Raw genomic sequence first — 8,250 nt, forward strand, 5'->3', positions numbered from 1 at the left:
CTCAACCCCCATCACCATGCAGTATAGCCATCCTGAAGTGCTGCACTCATTGCACAGCACTCCAGACAGGAAGGCTGAGTATAAGAGGACATACGCAAATCTGTGACTGTACTGTTCGCCACCTAACCCCCTTGCCCTTTCTGTTTCCCAAGCAGTTGTATTTCTTTTCAATAAATGAATTTTCTTTTCAATAAATGGATTTTTTGGCTTTGAAAACATTCTTTATTATTGCATAAAGTAAAAGATACCTTAGTCCAGGAAAGAAACAGGCACTGCAAGTCAGCGTAGCAAACACAGATTCCTACTAACATTGGAACCACTGCAGTTCACTCCTATGCAGGGCACCAGACATTACTGGTGACTTTCAGCCTCAAATTGCTCTCTCAAGGCATCCCTAATCCTTGTAGCCGTGTGCTGGGCCCCTCTAATAGCCCTGCTCTCTGGCTGTTCAAATTCAGCCTCCAGGTGTTGAACCTCTGAGTTCCAAGCCTGAGTGAATCATTCACCCATCCCTTCACAAATGTTATGGAGGGTACAGCACGCGGATATAACCGTGGGGATGCTGTCATCAGCCAGGTCCAGCTTCCCATACTGAGAGCGCCAGAGGCCCTTTAAACAGCCAAAAGCACACTCCACAGTCATTCTGCACCAGCTCAGCCTGTTGTTGAACTGCTCCTTGCTGCTGTCAAGGCTCCCTGTGTAGGGTTTCATGAGCCACGGCATTAACGGGTAAGCGGGGTCTCCAAGGACCACAATGGGCATTTTGACTTCCCCTACAGTGATCTTCTGGTCTGGGAAAAAAGTCCCGGCTTGCAGCTTCCTGAACTGGCCAGTGTTCTGAAAGATGCGTGCATCATGCACCTTTCCAGGCCAGCCTGCGTTAATGTCAATGAAACGCCCACAGTGATCCACAAGCGCTTGGAGAACCATAGAGAAATACCCCTTCCGATTAATGTACTTGGAGGCTAGGTGGGCTGGTGCCAGAATTGGAATATGCGTGCCATCCATCACCCGTCTGCAGTTAGGGAAACCCATTTGTGCAAAGCCATCCATAATGTCATGCATGTTACCCAAAGTCATGGTTCTTCTGAGCAGGATGTGATTAATGGCCCTGCAAACTTACATCAACACGAGTCCAATGTTCGACTTTCCCACTCCAAACGGGTTAGCGACTGATCGGTAGCTGTCTGGAGTTGCCAGCTTCCAGACTGCAATAGCCACCCACTTCTCCACCGTCAGGGCAGCTCTCAGACTTGTGTCCTTGCGCAGTAGGGTGGGGGGAGAGCTCCTCACACAGTCCTATGAAAGTGGCTTTTCTCATCTGAAAGTTCTGCAGCCACTTCTCGTCATCCCAGACTTGCATGATGATGTGATCCCACCACTCAGTGCTTGTTTCCCGAGCCCAGAAGCGGCGTTCCACAGTGGTGAGCATGTCCGTGAATGCCACAAGCAAACTCATATGCATTACTCGAGTCAATATCATCGTTGGAGCCTCACTTTCACTTTGGATCATAAGGAATAACTCCACTGACAAATGTGACATGCTGGCGAGACTCGTCAGCATACTCCTTAGCAGTGCAGGCTCCATTCCCGCAGACGGAAAGGGAAGACAGAGTGCCCAGTACAAAAAACCTTGAAAGATGGCACCAAATGTGGACGGAAGCACAGGGATTTCTGGGATGTGAACCGATGCATCACGGGGTGTTGGGACAGGACCCAGAATGCCCCGCACCCTTCCCACAAGCCACAGAGCCAGAATAGGAAGACACGCTCTGTGGGATAGCTGCCCGTAATGCACGACTCCCAATGCTGCTGCAAATGCCGCAAATGTGGCCATGCCAGTGCACTTGCCGCTGTCAGTGTGGACAGACTGCAGCGCTTTCCCTACTGCGCTCTCTGAAGGTGGGTTTAACTCAAAGCGCTCTACATCTGCAAGTGTCGCCATGCCCTGAGTGTAGACAAGCCCATAGGCAGACTGGCTTGCTGGAGATATCAGCAGCAGGCAGGAAACTGTGCAGCCTTAAGCCCGCCTTCCTTCAGAGGGGAGTGGGACAAGGGTCTTTTCCCAGAGACAGGCTATGGCTGCAGTCCTGACTGGAACTCCTGGAGAGGGCCGCACAAGGGGAGAATACTGGAGCAGTTACTCTGCAATGACAACTAGTACATGGATTAAAAGGAATATCAGGCTTTCTTACCACTCCCACTCCCAGTGTCAAGAACATCTAATGTTGATACTTCTGTTGACCTTGTTGTCAATAAAACAAAGGTTTAGATTACTGGCTTCTCCCTCATCTCCAAAGAGCTTGCTGACAAAGCATTTAAGGGCAAAGTGTGGGGAGTCCAACCCAGTTGCTGTAAAATTAAAATTGAGTCAAAAATTCTGTGGCCACTAGATGGCCTACAGATACTGTAATTGAAGGATCTGATAGATGCTGACATTAAAACCATGTTTAGAACTCAGTTTAAGCAACTGAAATCTAATTATAACACAATTTGGCCCTGTTCCCATATACCAAAACAAATAGTGTTAATTGAGGTATGGTCAAATCATGCTGAACAGCTGTTAAACTCTTGTTTTAGCAGGGTAATCAGGGCTCCAGATCAGAGCTTCTCAAACTGATCCATGGAGATTCTTTCAGTGGTCTACAGAGTGATATGGTTGGCTCAGCCCTCATGTGAAAACCCAGCTGCCATGTTTAAAAGCTACAAGCATTACAAGACTGAAAAGTGGCCAGGCTCAGGATCAAGAGGTAGCTGCTACCACAGGTACCCCTTGGGACTCCTCACAATCATGGAGGCAACAGCAGTGAGGTAGCTGAGCATCAGTGCCAGTGGCATAGCAAGGGCGCCCTATATTGCGGCTGCTTCTGTTCAGTGGGGATGCAAAGCAGTAGCATTGCTACAGACTCCTTGGTGCACAGGAAGTCAGCTCCCCCTGACCCCACATGCAGAGCTCTGGATCTCCAAACTTTAGCTCCCTTCCCCTTCATGCATTCCTGATCTCCATCCATCCCCATTCAAGAAAGTGCAACTCTGTGGGCAGGTGTGGGAGGGAGAGAGCAATTTAGCAGGGAAATAGCATGTGGGAATGTGAAGGGAAGTAACATGGAAGAAAAAGTGAGGCTTCAGTCAAAAGCTGGGATAAGCAGAGCAGAGAGGATCCCTGATGAATATCTGGTGGTTTATCTGCAGCTGCTCTGATGAACCATGGGATGAGATTTCACTTCTCCCACCCAGGTTCCCACAGAGCCCAATCCTCCTTTCTCCCCTGTAACACTGCCTCTGTGATCTACATCCCAGATCTCCCTGGTCAGTAATGTACCCTTGACCACATCACTGCTTCCCACCATTCCCCGCTACAGCATTCAGCTTTCTGAAGTTATGTAGCAATGTGGTCGTGGGGACATATAGAGGGGGAAAGGCTGAGTACATGCATGTAGAACATGAGGTAACAGATGGAAGGGTAATGGGGCTCTGGAAGGGACATGCTAGAGGAGCACAGCTATGTGATGGGTTGGTAAAAGAAGTGGGCCTATAACAGAGACTGTGAAACACATGAAAGATAACTTACTCTAATGTTTATAGCTATCCCTATGAACACTGTCAGTGTTGATATACATCCATTGTGCAATTCTCCTCCATTCAAAAACATTAACTTAGAGTTAAGAATGTTCGAGGGCAGATCCCACCATAGCAATCATTAAAAATCAAGACAGTCAACCTTCTTTCACATTCCTTGTTAGCCAAACATCGCAATACCCAAACAAGCTCACAGACTCCTTTCCTCTACATAAGTCCCTTGTGCTTTCAACATATGATCAGCCGTAATGCACATATCATCAAACTTCACTAAATCACATGGAACTGCACAATCTGCACTCTGGCTGCATATTTTTCTGTGTGCACATATGCTCAAATAACACTTTCTCTACTTTACCAGAATACATATATCTGGACAGACTACATCTTAATCTAGCTATGGTAGCAAATAAGATTGTGCATTTGAGTATGATGTAAAGGAATTGTGACACTTACTGGCTTTTAGATCCTTGGATGAAATGTGCTATATTGGTGCAAACTATTATTTTAAAAGGGGTGGGGGAGAGAATGTTCACCAGACTTCCACACAGTCAAAAAAAAGTTCAGATTGCTGGAAAAGATCAATTCTTCAATGTGAGAGAAATGAGACACACAGACAGACCTATTTCAGAGTAGCAGCCGTGTTAGTCTGTATCCGCAAAAAGAAAAGGAGGACTTGTGGCACCTTAGAGACTAACCAATTTATTTGAGCATAAGCTTTTGTGAGCTACAGCTCATTTCAGCGGATGCATTCAGTGGAAAATACAGTGGGGAGATTTATATACATAGAGAACATGAAACAATGGGTGTTACCATACACACTGTAAGGAGAGTGATCAGGTAAGGTGAGTTATTACCAGCAGGAGGGGGGGCAGGGGAGAACCTTTTGTAGTGATAATCAAGGTGGGCCATTTCCAGCAGTTGACAAGAACATCTGAGGAACAGTGTGTGTGTGTGTGGGGGGGTGGAATAAACATGGGGAAATAGTTTTACATTTGTGTAAATGTGTCAGTCATGACACAAAGTAAAACTATTTCCCCATGTTTATTCCCCACCCCCACCCCCTACTGTTCCTCAGATGTTCTTGTCAACTGCTGGAAATGGCCCACCTTGATTATCACTACAAAAGCTTTTTCCCCGCCCCCGCTCTCCTGCTGGTAATAGCTCACCTTACCTGATCACTCTCCTTACAGTGTGTATGGTAACACCCATTGTTTCATGTTCTCTATGTATATAAATCTCCTCACTGTATTTTCCACTGAATGCATCCGATGAAGTAAGCTGTAGCTCACAAAAGCTTATGCTCAAATAAATTTGTTAGTCTCTAAGATGCCACAAGTACTCCTTTTCTTTTTACGGACAGACCTAGGATGTTTTTTATTTGCAGTATCTACACTGTTCCTATTCACCATTAAATAAAGATAAAAATAAAATAAAAACAGCAACAAAACTTATCTACAGAATTTCAGAACTTCAGCTAAACATTTCCTCCTTTGTGTTCCCTAACTCACCTTCTCTTAGTGCTCTTTCTATACTGCTTCTCTCAGTTGTAAGTCTTTGTACCTTATCTCTATCCCAAATGCATTGAGTTTAGTCTGTCACTCGGGGAAGGGAGGCGTCATTTAAAACCACTCCCCCTCAACCAGGTAGCTAACTGTACAGTGAGAGCCAATGTCCAGCCAAACTCTCCTTATCTGAATTCTCCAATCAGATCATGACTGGGGGAGGAGCTGGTTGTTCACCACCACATAAACAATAGCTGATTTTAAAACAATAGATGCCAGTGTGGCAACTAATGTGTAAGCATCTTACCCAAATACCTGTGCAGGATTCTGTGTAGGGTAGGTCAGATATTTTTTAATGGTTTCATTTCTCTACCCTCTTTGCCACAATAATATTTTACTTCTTCATGTGGTAATTTTCTTTGCAGTTTTTACAGATGGAGTTTGTTTGTAGATTATGTCTACATAATACCCCCTCCGAGGCTGGAGGACCTGGGGTGCCTCAAGCATCTGCTAATAGACAATGCCCTGTTTCTCATCTCATTATGAGATATGTCACTCATTTTAGGCCTAAATGTATCTCTGTCACAAATCAACTTGTTATCTCATTTGTTATAGAAGATGACAGGAGAACACTCAAGTGCTACATTGTGAGACTTTAATGTCAAGCTCTACCTTCCCCCTTCTGCCCATACACAAGAATGCAGTGTTGACAAAATGTCAGCAATGCCATGATACCACACTGACTGCCCCAAAGCTAACTCAGGGGTCGGAGAATTTCAGCCTGAGATAGACTTGTTGCCTGCTTGAGAGAGACTTGTTCTGATTACATATGACTTGATAGGCGTGTTGCCTAGTATCAGCAGAAATGCTGAATCATGAAATTATTGGGGAAAATTTTCTTGTTAAAAATAAACCCTAATGATTTCAGGCTTCCTCTTATTGCTGATATCTTCATTGCTCTCAGTCCAAAGGAGAATCTGACTTTTAAAGTTTAAGCTACTTCACTTTACATTTATTTTACTGTTCCCTAAATTTAAAAATTCCTGTTGTAAAAAAATTTCCTGTGACCTAATATACGCAGCTAAAATAATTGAAAGGTAACCAAAAGTAACAATTCAAACTGGCTTGTCAAAAAAAAATTTACACTGATCAAAACAAATGAGCAGAAGCTTGAAGGAAAATGATGTATTATATTTAGTTAGATGTTCAAATAACAGCAGAATGTATCATTACCAGGGAGTGGCACACACACGATAACACTATCAGATGCACCAAAAAATAATCTCTGTGGACTCTCTTCAGCTCTTACTTGTTCCTTACTTAGACTATGCAGGGACACCATTTAGAGAGGACAGGAGGGGGGACCTGCCCCTCCCCCACTTTCGTACCACCAGGGATGGCCTTACGGGTGAATAGGGTGACCAGATGTCCCGATTTTATAGGGACAGTCCCGATTTTGGGGTCTTTTTCTTATATAGGCTCCTATTACCCCCACCTCGTCTGATTTTTCACATTTGCTGTCTCGTCACCCTACGGGTGAATGATGTGGGGAACTGTCCAAGGCAGTGCAGTGTGCAGCACAGAGGTGTGCGCTGCCAGCGGGCAGGGGAGTGCCTGGAGCACTGAGTGACAGTGGGGAGTGCTGCGCTCACTCTGTTCCGCAGAGGCATCAAAAGGGGCACCCATGGGGAGCCAGGAGTGGCCAGAGGGCTGAGGATTGACCATGGACTCCAGCAAGATTCAGCCCCTGTATGACAGCACGGAGCCCGCCTTGAGCCACAGGCCGAACACCAGGCACCACGAGCCACAACAGTAGCAGCAGCAAATGCAGCTGTGGCAGAAGCTGAGGGAGCTGCTAGCGCTTCTGCAGAGCAGCTCACGCTGTGGAGGAACCCGCCACTGGGGGCTGGATGAGTGACCCACCGACCCTGACCTGCCCTTCAGCAGCTGCCCCCTTCCCCAGCCACTGTAACACCTGAGGGAGACTAGTGGCCTCAGTCCCACTCCCTGAGGTAACTGCTTGGGTAGAGGAGTTCTGAATAATTACCCCTTTCCTTCCCCTGTGCAGAAGGAGGTCAGTTTGACTCTGGTGCTTGTGGCCAGGAGGCTGCTGAAGGGGGTGGGCTCTCCCGTGAATCACCAGTGCAGGTGTCCTGTTCCTAGAGACGAGCATTTCTTGGAAGAGGTCTGTGCCTTCTACCGCTCCTGAAATAACCAGCTTTGGAATATTCCCTCCCTGCCTCTGTGATCTACAGGAAAGTGGGGTTTGCTGCATGGTTGAATGGCGGGGGCTGTGTACAAATGCTGGCCAGGTCTGGTTTTCTTGGTGTATTCTACCTGAGTCTAGTGTAAGCCCCACCAACAACCCCACAGTAGGGATGGCTTTTTGGACAGCACATTAGTCAGTGAACCCTCTCTGCTTGAGTAATGCTTCATATATGCACGACAGGAATTATTCTGAAATGTATAAGTACGGCTGGATGGGAAATAGCTTTCCCATCCTGCAAAACTTCAAGATTTCAGAATGTTTTCTGTTGGGACCAAACAAGGCATTTTGAAATCTCTTGCAAAAACCAAGTGGGGTGCAGAGAGAGAGAGACACCAACCCCAAAATAGCTAATAGTCCAGTGGTTAAAGCACTTGTGGGAGACTCAGTTTCACTGTCCTAATTTAGTCTTAATTAATTTGTGAGATAGTGATTTATTGTTAATTCCTATTTTGCCAGTGGAGACATCGAAGTATAGAAAGGCTAAATTATTTTCGCAGGTTCACTCAGCAAGGGTTTCTCAGGTCCAGGATGGAATTTCTGGTCAAGGAGAGAGACCCAACCTACTCATTGCTCTCCTTGCTTATGAAGCTGTCCATTGGCCATCTTGACAGCACTAAGGAACAATTCAACTACCAGCTCAGCAAGTGCAGAATGACAGTTGAATGTGCTTTTCGTCAATTGAAAGGACAGTGGCATTGTTTACTCACAAGATTGAATCTTGGTGAGAAAAATATGCCAATGCTTATAGCTGCCTGCTGTGTTTCGGCATAATATAGGTTAAGCAAAGTGGGAAACCTTTCTGCTGGGGTGCAGGGTGGAGGTGGAGTGGTTGTCTGCTGCGTTTGAATATAGATATAAGGTCTAGTAGAAGATTTCAACTTGGAGCTAGATGTCTCA

This window comes from Lepidochelys kempii, chromosome 4 (genome assembly GCF_965140265.1).
Source record: "Lepidochelys kempii isolate rLepKem1 chromosome 4, rLepKem1.hap2, whole genome shotgun sequence".
NCBI classification, from domain to species: domain Eukaryota; kingdom Metazoa; phylum Chordata; order Testudines; family Cheloniidae; genus Lepidochelys; species Lepidochelys kempii.